Raw genomic sequence first — 10,622 nt, 5'->3', positions numbered from 1 at the left:
AGGGGAGGGAGACGAGGGCAGGGGGGAAGACGGAGGGTGGAGATGGAGGGGGAGAAAGGGGAAGGGGAGGGAGACGAGGGTAGGGGCGGAAGACGGAGGGTGGAGATGGAGGGGGAGAAAGGGGAAGGGGAGGGAGACGAGGGTAAAGGGGGAAGACGGAGGGTGGAGATGGAGGGGGAGAAAGGGGAAGGGGAGGGAGACGAGGGCAGGGGGGAAGACGGAGGGTGGAGATGGAGGGGGAGAAAGGGGAAGGGGAGGGAGACGAGGGCAGGGGGGAAGACGGAGGGTGGAGATGGAGGGGGAGAAAGGGGAAGGGGAGGGAGACGAGGGTAGAGGGGAAGACGGAGGGTGGAGATGGAGGGGGAGAAAGGGGAAGGGGAGGGAGACGAGGGTAGAGGGGAAAACGGAGGGTGGAGATGGAGGGGGAGAAAGGGGAAGGGGAGGGAGACGAGGGCAGGGGGGAAGACGGAGGGTGGAGATGGAGGGGGAGAAAGGGGAAGGGGAGGGAGACGAGGGTAGAGGGGGAAGACGGAGGGTGGAGATGGAGGGGGAGAAAGGGGAAGGGGAGGGAGACGAGGGAAGGGGGGAAGACGGAGGGTGGAGATGGAGGGGGAGAAAGGGGAAGGGGGAGGGAGACGAGGGTAGGGGGGAAGACGGAGGGTGGAGATGGAGGGGGAGAAAGGGGAAGGGGAGGGAGACGAGGGTAGAGGGGGAAGACGGAGGGTGGAGATGGAGGGGGAGAAAGGGGAAGGGGAGGGAGACGAGGGAAGGGGGGAAGACGGAGGGTGGAGATGGAGGGGGAGAAAGGGAAGGGGAGGGAGACGAGGGTAGGGGGGAAGACGGAGGGTGGAGATGGAGGGGGAGAAAGGGGAAGGGGAGGGAGACGAGGGTAGAGGGGGAAGACGGAGGGTGGAGATGGAGGGGGAGAAAGGGGAAGGGGAGGGAGACGAGGGTAGAGGGGGAAGACGGAGGGTGGAGATGGAGGGGGAGAAAGGGGAAGGGGAGGGAGACGAGGGCAGGGGGGAAGACGGAGGGTGGAGATGGAGGGGGAGAAAGGGGAAGGGGAGGGAGACGAGGGTAGGGGGGAAGACAGAGGGTGGAGATGGAGGGGGAGAAAGGGGAAGGGGAGGGAGACGAGGGTAGAGGGGGAAGACGGAGGGTGGAGATGGAGGGGGAGAAAGGGGAAGGGGAGGGAGACGAGGGAAGGGGGGGAAGACGGAGGGTGGAGATGGAGGGGGAGAAAGGAGAAGGGGAGGGAGACGAGGGCAGGGGGGAAGACGGAGGGTGGAGATGGAGGGGGAGAAAGGGGAAGGGGAGGGAGACGAGGGTAGGGGCGGAAGATGGAGGGTGGAGATGGAGGGGGAGAAAGGGGAAGGGGAGGGAGACGAGGGTAGGGGGGAAGACAGAGGGTGGAGATGGAGGGGGAGAAAGGGGAAGGGGAGGGAGACGAGGGTAGAGGGGAAGACGGAGGGTGGAGATGGAGGGGGAGAAAGGGGAAGGGGAGGGAGACGAGGGCAGGGGGGAAGACGGAGGGTGGAGATGGAGGGGGAGAAAGGGGAAGGGGAGGGAGACGAGGGCAGGGGGGAAGACGGAGGGTGGAGATGGAGGGGGAGAAAGGGGAAGGGGAGGGAGACGAAGGAAGGGGGGAAGACGGAGGGTGGAGATGGAGGGGGAGAAAGGGGAAGGGGAGGGAGACGAGGGCAGGGGGGAAGACGGAGGGTGGAGATGGAGGGGGAGAAAGGGGAAGGGGAGGGAGACGAGGGTAGGGGGGAAGACGGAGGGTGGAGATGGAGGGGGAGAAAGGGGAAGGGGAGGGAGACGAGGGTAGGGGGGAAGATGGAGGGTGGAGATGGAGGGGGAGAAGGGAAGGGGAGGGAGACGAGGGCAGGGGGAAGACGGAGGGTGGAGATGGAGGGGGAGAAAGGGGAAGGGGAGGGAGACGAGGGTAGGGGGGAAGACGGAGGGTGGAGATGGAGGGGGAGAAAGGGGAAGGGGAGGGAGACGAGGGTAGAGGGGGGAAGATGGAGGGTGGAGATGGAGGGGGAGAAAGGGGAAGGGGAGGGAGACGAGGGTAGGGGGGAAGACGGAGGGTGGAGATGGAGGGGGAGAAAGGGGAAGGGGAGGGAGACGAGGGTGGGGGGGAAGACGGAGGGTGGAGATGGAGGGGGAGAAAGGGGAAGGGGAGGGAGACGAGGGTAGGGGGGGAAGACGGAGGGTGGAGATGGAGGGGGAGAAAGGGGAAGGGGAGGGAGACGAGGGGAGGGGTGGGAGCGGAGGAAGAGGTAGTTTGTGTTTCTCAGTCCCTGTGTGAGGGCCTGTGTGTCTGTGTGTGCACTTAGCTACGTCCACCTATTTCCGAATAGGCGCTCTTGTGTCGTGGGTTTGTGCGAGCAAGAATTCAGGTGCCATCATGACGCACTCTGTCATTTTAACCTCTCCTGCAGCAATAGCCCCTGTTCTCTGTGTCTGAGTCCCTGGAACACCTTCCCTCCCGCCCCGTTCCCCCAGCAGAGAAGAGAAAGGCCAGAGCTCCTGGGGTCTTGGGGGCCAGTCATTCTCAATCAGGGGTTATCTGCGCTCCAGGGGATGTTTGGCATTTTCTAGCAACATTTTTGTTTGTCACAACTTGGGGACAGAAGCTGCTGCCAGTATCTAATGGGTAAAGGTCCAGGATGCCACTAAACATCCTACAGTGCACAGGACGCCCCCACGACAAAAATGTATTTGGCCCAATGTGTCTGCAGTGGTAAGGCTGAGATTCTCTGTGGTACATTTCAGGGATAAAACAAACCTCCACAAAGCCTGTGAAGTGTCCAGAACAACATAACTGTGCAGGGTGTTATGATGCTTTAGCATTGAGCAGGAGTAATGCTCCGAAGATGCTGGGAGGATGGATTTCGGTCATGGGGCCATATATCCCGGTTGGTTTAATAGTTTTAGAGACGGTGCATCTTCTGAGCTCGCGAGGAAAGACAGGGGCAGCGTAGCTTCATCCCCCATCGCACACGGGATACTGAACAACAATTCATGATCTATGAACGCAAGCTTCGAGGCTCAAGGACAGCTGATTATTCAAAAAAAACCCTTTGGCGAACTCTGCAAAGACTCAGCTCTCTCCAGATTCCATCGCTGGATGAGACATGGTGCTCCAGGAGGTCGACAGGCTGAATGACTTACCGGGTTCGCAGCCAGGCTGACCCGGAAGCCAAGAATGGTCCCATCACGTGTGCACGGGGGACAGTGCCTCCACCTCAGTGACAACGCTTGTCCTGTCTGTGAAATGCAGTTCACATTCCAGCCTGCCGCCGTAGGGATGGTGAGAACAGAGTCTGTGCAAGCATTCGTGGTGTGTGAGAGGCAATCCATACATGGTGCTTCTCCTTGTTAAAACCCGAAGGGACCCAATTCTCAAGAGGGCCGCGGAGAGGAGAGGGGGAACTAAAATGTAATAAGCCCCTCTCTCGCCCCACACTGTACCTGGTTCATCTCATTCTCACTGTCCTAGTGGGGTTGTCCCCATGCACCTGGCTCACCTCATTCTCACCGTCCTAGTGGGGTTGTCCCCATGCACCTGGCTCACCTCATTCTCACCGTCCTAGTGGGGTTGTCCCCATGCACCCGGCTCACCTCATTCTCACCGTCCTAGTGGGGTTGTCCCCATGCACCTGGCTCACCTCATTCTCACCGTCCTAGTGGGGTTGTCCCCATGCAACGGGCTCACCTCATTCTCCCCATCCTAGTGGGGTTGTCCCCATGCACCTGCTCACCTCATTCTCCCCATCCTAGTGGGGTTGTCCCCATGCACCTGCTCACCTCATTCTCCCCATCCTAGTGGGGTTGTCCCCATGCACCTGGCTCACCTCATTCTCGCCGTCCTAGTGGAGTTGTCCCCATGCACCTGGCTTACCTCATTCTCGCCGTCCTAGTGGGGTTGTCCCCATGCACCCGGCTCACCTCATTCTCACCGTCCTAGTGGGGTTGTCCCCATGCACCCGGCTCACCTCATTCTCGCCTTCCTAGTGGGGTTGTCCCCATGCACCCGGCTCACCTCATTCTCGCCGTCCTAGTGGGGTTGTCCCCATGCACCTGGCTCACCTCATTCTCGCCGTCCTAGTGGGGTTGTCCCCATGCACCTGGCTCACCTCATTCTCACCGTCCTAGTGGGGTTGTCCCCATGCACCCGGCTCACCTCATTCTCACCGTCCTAGTGGGGTTGTCCCCATGCACCCGGCTCGCCTCATTCTCACCGTCCTAGTGGGGTTGTCCCCATGCACCCGGTTCGCCTCATTCTCACCGTCCTAGTGGGGTTGTCCCCATGCACCCAGCTCGCCTCATTCTCGCCGTCCTAGTGGGGTTGTCCCCATGCACCCGGCTCGCCTCATTCTCACCGTCCTAGTGGGGTTGTCCCCATGCATCTGGCTCGCCTCATTCTCACTGTCCTAGTGGGGTTGTCCCCATGCACCCGGCTCACCTCATTCTCACTGTCCTAGTGGGGTTGTCCCCACACTGCACCTGGATCACCTCATTCTCACCATCCTAGTGGGGTTGTCCCCATGCATCTGGCTCACCTCATTCTCCCCGTCCTAGTGGGGTTGTCCCCATGCACCCGGCTCACCTCATTCTCACTGTCCTAGTGGGGTTGTCCCCATGCACCCGGCTCACCTCATTCTCACTGTCCTAGTGGGGTTGTCCCCATGCACCTGGCTCACCTCATTCTCACTGTCCTAGTGGGGTTGTCCCCATGCACCTGGATTACCTCATTCTCACCATCCTAGTGGTGTTGTCCCCATGCACCTGGATCACCTCATTCTCACCGTCCTAGTGGGGTTGTCCCCACACTGCACCTGGCTCACCTCATTCTCACCATCCTAGTGGGGTTGTCCCCATGCACCTGGCTTACCTCATTCTCCCCGTCCTAGTGGGGTTGTCCTCATGCACCTGGTTCACCTCATTCTCACCATCCTAGTGGGGTTGTCCCCATGCACCTGGCTCACCTCATTCTCACCGTCCTAGTGGGGTTGTCCCCATGCACCTGACTCACCTCATTCTCGCCATCCTAGTGGGGTTGTCCCCATGCACCTGGCTCGCCTCATTCTCACCGTCCTAGTGGGGTTGTCCCCATGCACCTGGCTTACCTCATTCTCGCCGTCCTAGTGGGGTTGTCCCCATGCACCTGGCTCACCTCATTCTCGCCGTCCTAGTGGGGTTGTCCCCATGCACCTGGCTCACCTCATTCTCGCCATCCTAGTGGGGTTGTCCCCATGCACCTGGCTCACCTCATTCTCGCCGTCCTAGTGGGGTTGTCCCCATGCACCTGGCTCACCTCATTCTCACCGTCCTAGTGGGGTTGTCCCCATGCACCTGGCTCGCCTCATTCTCGCCATCCTAGTGGGGTTGTCCCCATGCACCTGGCTCACCTCATTCTCCCCATCCTAGTGGGGTTGTCCCCATGGAATGGATTCGGGAGCCGAGACTGAGCAGTGGTGCTCGGCCCACAGGTAATGAGCACCCAGGCCTGGCACCGGAACCTAGGCTGCCCAGCGAGAAGGCCCCATCTCTGCCTACCCCACAGCGTGGGCCGAAAATCCCTGAAGGACAGGGGCATCGAATTCCAGGCCCGAGGCCAGGAGCCTATAAGAAGAATTGTCCCGGAGATCTTGCTGAACGAGTAACTGGACCAGACAAAGCCAGCCCCTCTTCCTTGCAGGACAACCCATGTGACTTTCATCCATCTTTCATCCCCCCAACCCCCACCCCCACCCCGCCTCCGAGTTCCCCTGACGACCCTGAGACATAATCCCTGGGCCGTGGAGCCTTTGAGGTACAGTCGGGGATGTGAGACAGGGGAGCCTTTGTTCTCTAATTAGAGCTTGGGTCTCCCTGAGGCTCAGGATGGGGCCCCTCACTATGGAGGCTGCACCTGCTCGGAGCCTCAGCTCTATGAAGCCTCCTCCCCCTCCGGGCAGCCCACCTGCCACAGGCTGTCCTCTGGATGACGGGGGGGGGGGTTCTTCCTCAGGGTATAAAGGACTCGGTCCCCATCTCATTCAGAGCACAGATCGTTCATCAGCTGCTCTCCAGTGGGACCTGCACGGTAGGCACCCCCTTCTCCTGGTGGGGTGGGGAGCCAGGGAAGGAGGGAGGGAGGGAGGGAGGGAGGGAGGGAGGGAGGGAAGGGAGGGAGGGAGGGAGGGAGGGAAGGAAGGGAGGGAGGGAGGGGGCTAGGATGGCGGAAGAAGGAGAGAATCGGCAGAGAAGGAAGGCGGGGAGAGGAACGGAAGGATGGAGCAATGGATAGAGAAAGATGGGGACAGAGGGGGGATGCTCTCCAGGGGTGTCTGAGACTTGGCTGCCACTCCAGGATGTAGCTAGATACCCTGGGCCTTGTCCGAGGGGATCCAGTGCCCGAGAAACAACACCTGGAGAAATTCCCTGAAGAAAAAATCCACCAGTGTGGATCTTGCACACCTGTGTGCACTAGTGACTCTCCCAGAGCAACTGGTGTGGAAATCTCACAATCATTCATTATGGCCGCCTCCCCGAGCACTTCCTGCCCACCAGGCACGGCGCCCACGTTTACAGGGGTGACCCACTGAGACCTCCATGTGCCCTGGTGAAGATCCACCATGTGGGCATGTTATTGGCCATGAAGCGAGTTCCAGGCACCTGCAGTGCCTGGCTCGGGGCACTCAAGCAAAAGGAAGAGCCCCCCACCCACCCAGGTCGGCCCAGCTGGAGAGGCCTTGCTCTCAGACAGTCCCTGCACTGCGTGGATCAATCGGTCCTCAGCAGATAGCTTAGTGAACCAGGACCCCAGTGTACGCAGACCAAGATGAGGTCTGGGGACCTGTCAGTCCCACAAGACAGCGCTGTTCCGACCCCAGGGCCGCTGACAGTGCTGTGGCTTCCTTGGGCAGGTGAGGAAGGGGCAGTCCTTCCTCCAGAGGACACAGCCCCGCACCCACGGGCACTGGACCTGACCAACAGGAGGTGCTGGATGTCAGCAGCAGCCCTGGCCACCTCAGCCCCAGACCCTAATGCGCATGTCCCCGATCAGGGCCTCCCGCCCCATTGCTCAGGGCTGCACCCTGATTCCCCTTTCCTGAGCTCAGATTGTCAACTGCATCCCAGCAGGTAGCTGGCCGCTCTGAGGGGCCTCCCACACAAGTCTCTCCAACCATGGTGATGATCACCCGGTGAATAATGGCAGGGCTGCTATATTTTGGATGTGACAGTCACCATGGCAGTTTAGGGTAATATGCATGGACCGGCTGACCTCTGTGAGTCCTGCATCTGGGGCATCATGGTGCCCCCTGCAGTGGTGTCTCTTGGTGAAGGCGGCCCTGGCCAGTTTCTGCCCCATCTGAGCCTCTCAGTTCCCCACCTAGAAAGTGAGGCGTGTGATAGTCAGAGTTCTGGAGTCTTCTTCCACACCGGCACATGGAGACTGCTTGGTGTAGCACCTGGCGGAGGACAACCCATCAATGAAAGGGAGTCTAAATAAGTAAGGGTCTGAGCTTACTTTGTCTCTAATCACGGTAAATACACAGAGCATAAAATTGGCCAGTTAAACCATTTTTCAGTGTGCAGGTCAGCAGATTAAGAGCACACACTGTTGTGCGACTGCCATGACCCATCTCCAGAACAGTGTCCTCTTCCGGAGCCGAAACACTGTCCCCACTAAACACTCACTCCCCACTCTCCCTTCCTGTGACTTATTTTTAAGAAAACAAATTAGAGCTGAGTCAAGGTTATGGCTGTAATAAGGTCACTTTTGCTCATTTGCATTCTAGTGCATAGGTGCTAGAAAACCCAATAAACATATTTGCAATTCCAATGAACATCACCCCTGGCCTGTCTTCTCTGGGTATCAGGACAACCCAGGGAATGTCCCCTCCAATGAGTGTCACATGAGAAAAAACCAGCATCCACTGCGCTATACTGACCACCCTCCTCATATCAAGAAACAGGGGCTTTGACTCGAACAGCGAATTGGGGTCTTTCTTGTAATAGTAATAGCTATTATGATTGAGCCTTTCCTGAGAGCCTGACCGTGGTTGTAATTCCTCATGTTTATGAGCCATTTCTCTCTCTGTGTTGTAAATGTCCTGCTTACATGAACTCATCCAGTCCCCACAACACCCTAACAGATCAGGACCAGGATATCAGGGAATGCGTGAGCTGAGTGAGAATCCCAGAGAACTCACCCCCTACTCTTTTGTAGTCATTCAACAAACACTTATCTTACAGCCGCCAGAGGCTGTGCTAGGCCCTGGGGTAGGTTTATGGAGTTGTTATCCCATAGCCTACAAATGTCTTCTTCTCCGAAACACCTCCCTCAATACCAAGCCCTGTCCACGAGGCAGAGTGGCCCCCCACAGCCCCGGGTTCACACTCAGGGCCACCAGGACATAGGGCAATACCGAGCCCTGTCCACGAGGCAGAGTGGCCCCCCACAGCCCCGGGTCCACACTCAAGGCCACCAGGACATAGGGCAATACCGAGCCCTGTCCACGAGGCAGAGTAACCCCCACAGCCCCGGTTCCACACTCAGGGCCACCAGGACATAGGGCAATACCGAGCCCTGTCCACGAGGCAGAGTGGCCCCCACAGCCCCGGGTCCACACTCAGGGCCACCAGGACATAGGGCAATACCGAGCCCTGTCCACAAGGTGGAGTGGCCCTCCACAGCCCCGGGTCCACACTCAGGGCCACAGGACATAGGGCAATACCAAACCCTGTCCACGAGGCAGAGTGGCCCCCCACAGCCCCGGGTCCACACGCAGGGCCACCAGGACATAGGGCAATACCAAACCCTGTCCACGAGGCAGAGTGACCCCCCACAGCCCCGGGTCCACACGCAGGGCCACAGGACATAGGGCAATACCGAGCCCTGTCCACGAGGCAGAGTGGCCCCCACAGCCCCGGGTCCACACGCAGGGCCACCAGGACATAGGGCAATACCAAGCCCTGTCCACGAGGCAGAGTGGCCCCCCCACAGCCCCGGGTCCACACTCAGGGCCACCAGGACATAGGGCAATATTGAGCCCTGTCCACGAGGCAGAGTGGCCCCCCACAGCCCCGGGTCCACACGCAGGGTCACCAGGACATAGGGCAATACCGAGCCCTGTCCACGAGGCAGAGTGGCCCCCCACAGCCCCAGGTCCACATGCAGGGCCACCAGGACATAGAGCAATACTGAGCCTTGTCCACGAGGCAGAGTGGCCCCCCACAGCCCCGGTTCCACACGCAGGGCCACCAGGACATAGGGCAATACCAAACCCTGTCCATGAGGCAGAGTGGCCCCCCCACAGCCCTGGGTCCACACGCAGGGCCACCAGGACATAGGGTAATACCAAACCCTGTCCATGAGGCAGAGTGGCCCTCCACAGCCCCGGGTCCACACGCAGGGTCACCAGGACATAGGGCAATACCGAGCCCTGTCCACGAGGCAGAGTGGCCCCCCACAGCCCCGGGTCCACACGCAGGGCCACCAGGACATAGGGCAATACCGAGCCCTGTCCACGAGGCAGAGTGGCCCCCCACAGCCCTGGGTCCACATGCAGGGCCACCAGGACATAGGGCAGCCTTTGTCTCCACGTTGCTGCAGCCTGCAAAGGGCAAGCTTGGGAGTTGAGCACTGGTTGCATTTCAGCCCCTGCTTGCAGGCTTGGTGCAACCCTTTTGCACAGTATACAACACGTCCAACCTTTTGCGGCAGTCCTGAGTGCGCCTCCGGGGTAACGTGATCACACTGTGTTATCATTCACACCTTGTCCTAAAACCATGCTCCAAAGCAGTATAGTCACAGCCATCCATCCAGCTAACATTCTGTAAGAAGTACCATTTCTAGGGAACTAAAACCATTTCAAAACCCTTCTGGTCTTCAAGATAGTTTTTCCTTCCCTGTGAAATACCTGATCGACCTGCTGGAGGGCGGGACATGCCCAGTGGAGTCAACTCTTCACAGATCTCAGCTACGAATGAAACGCAATGCCCTAGGTGCCATGGTCCCTGCCCACTGTGCCTCTTCCCCCCACCCACGCCGTCCCCCTGAGGCACATCTCTCTAACTCCTGGGATGGGATGGCGTCAAAGTGTTCAGATTGCTCAAAAGCCAAGGAAAGGAAGCCAGATGGAGCATGATTTGCTAGCCGGCAGTGCCACCATGCTCTGGCCAAATGTATTCCCACAAATTTGGTACGATGATTCCAAGTCATCCTGCTGAGTCACTATTCGGAATGCTGCTGCTTCATCACACATGGGTTATTTAAAATCCCCGTTAGCCAGAGTCAAAGAAAAGCACTTGCTGAACTGTCTTTCTTCCCCATTAGTCTGTGAACCAGTCACAGGGGAGGGGCGTGTTTTCCTCACCTTGCGTTTCTGGGTCCCCGCAATGTGCCTGACACACAGAAAATGACTGTGGAACGAATAAATGAGCCAACGAACGAACGAATGAATAAAAAAGACACATCCACAAGGAACACCCAGTTAAGTTTCCATTTTGCAGATGGATGACCTGAGTCTCTTGGATGGTGTCATGTTAGGGGCAAAGCCGGGACCAGAAAGCCTTGCGGGCTTTCTCCACTGACCTCACTGCCTCGTGCGAAAGGGCGCCTGTGG

Source organism: Saccopteryx leptura, chromosome 3, assembly GCF_036850995.1.
Source record: "Saccopteryx leptura isolate mSacLep1 chromosome 3, mSacLep1_pri_phased_curated, whole genome shotgun sequence".
Lineage (NCBI taxonomy): Eukaryota > Metazoa > Chordata > Mammalia > Chiroptera > Emballonuridae > Saccopteryx > Saccopteryx leptura.
Note: the sequence above shows the minus strand (reverse complement) of the source record.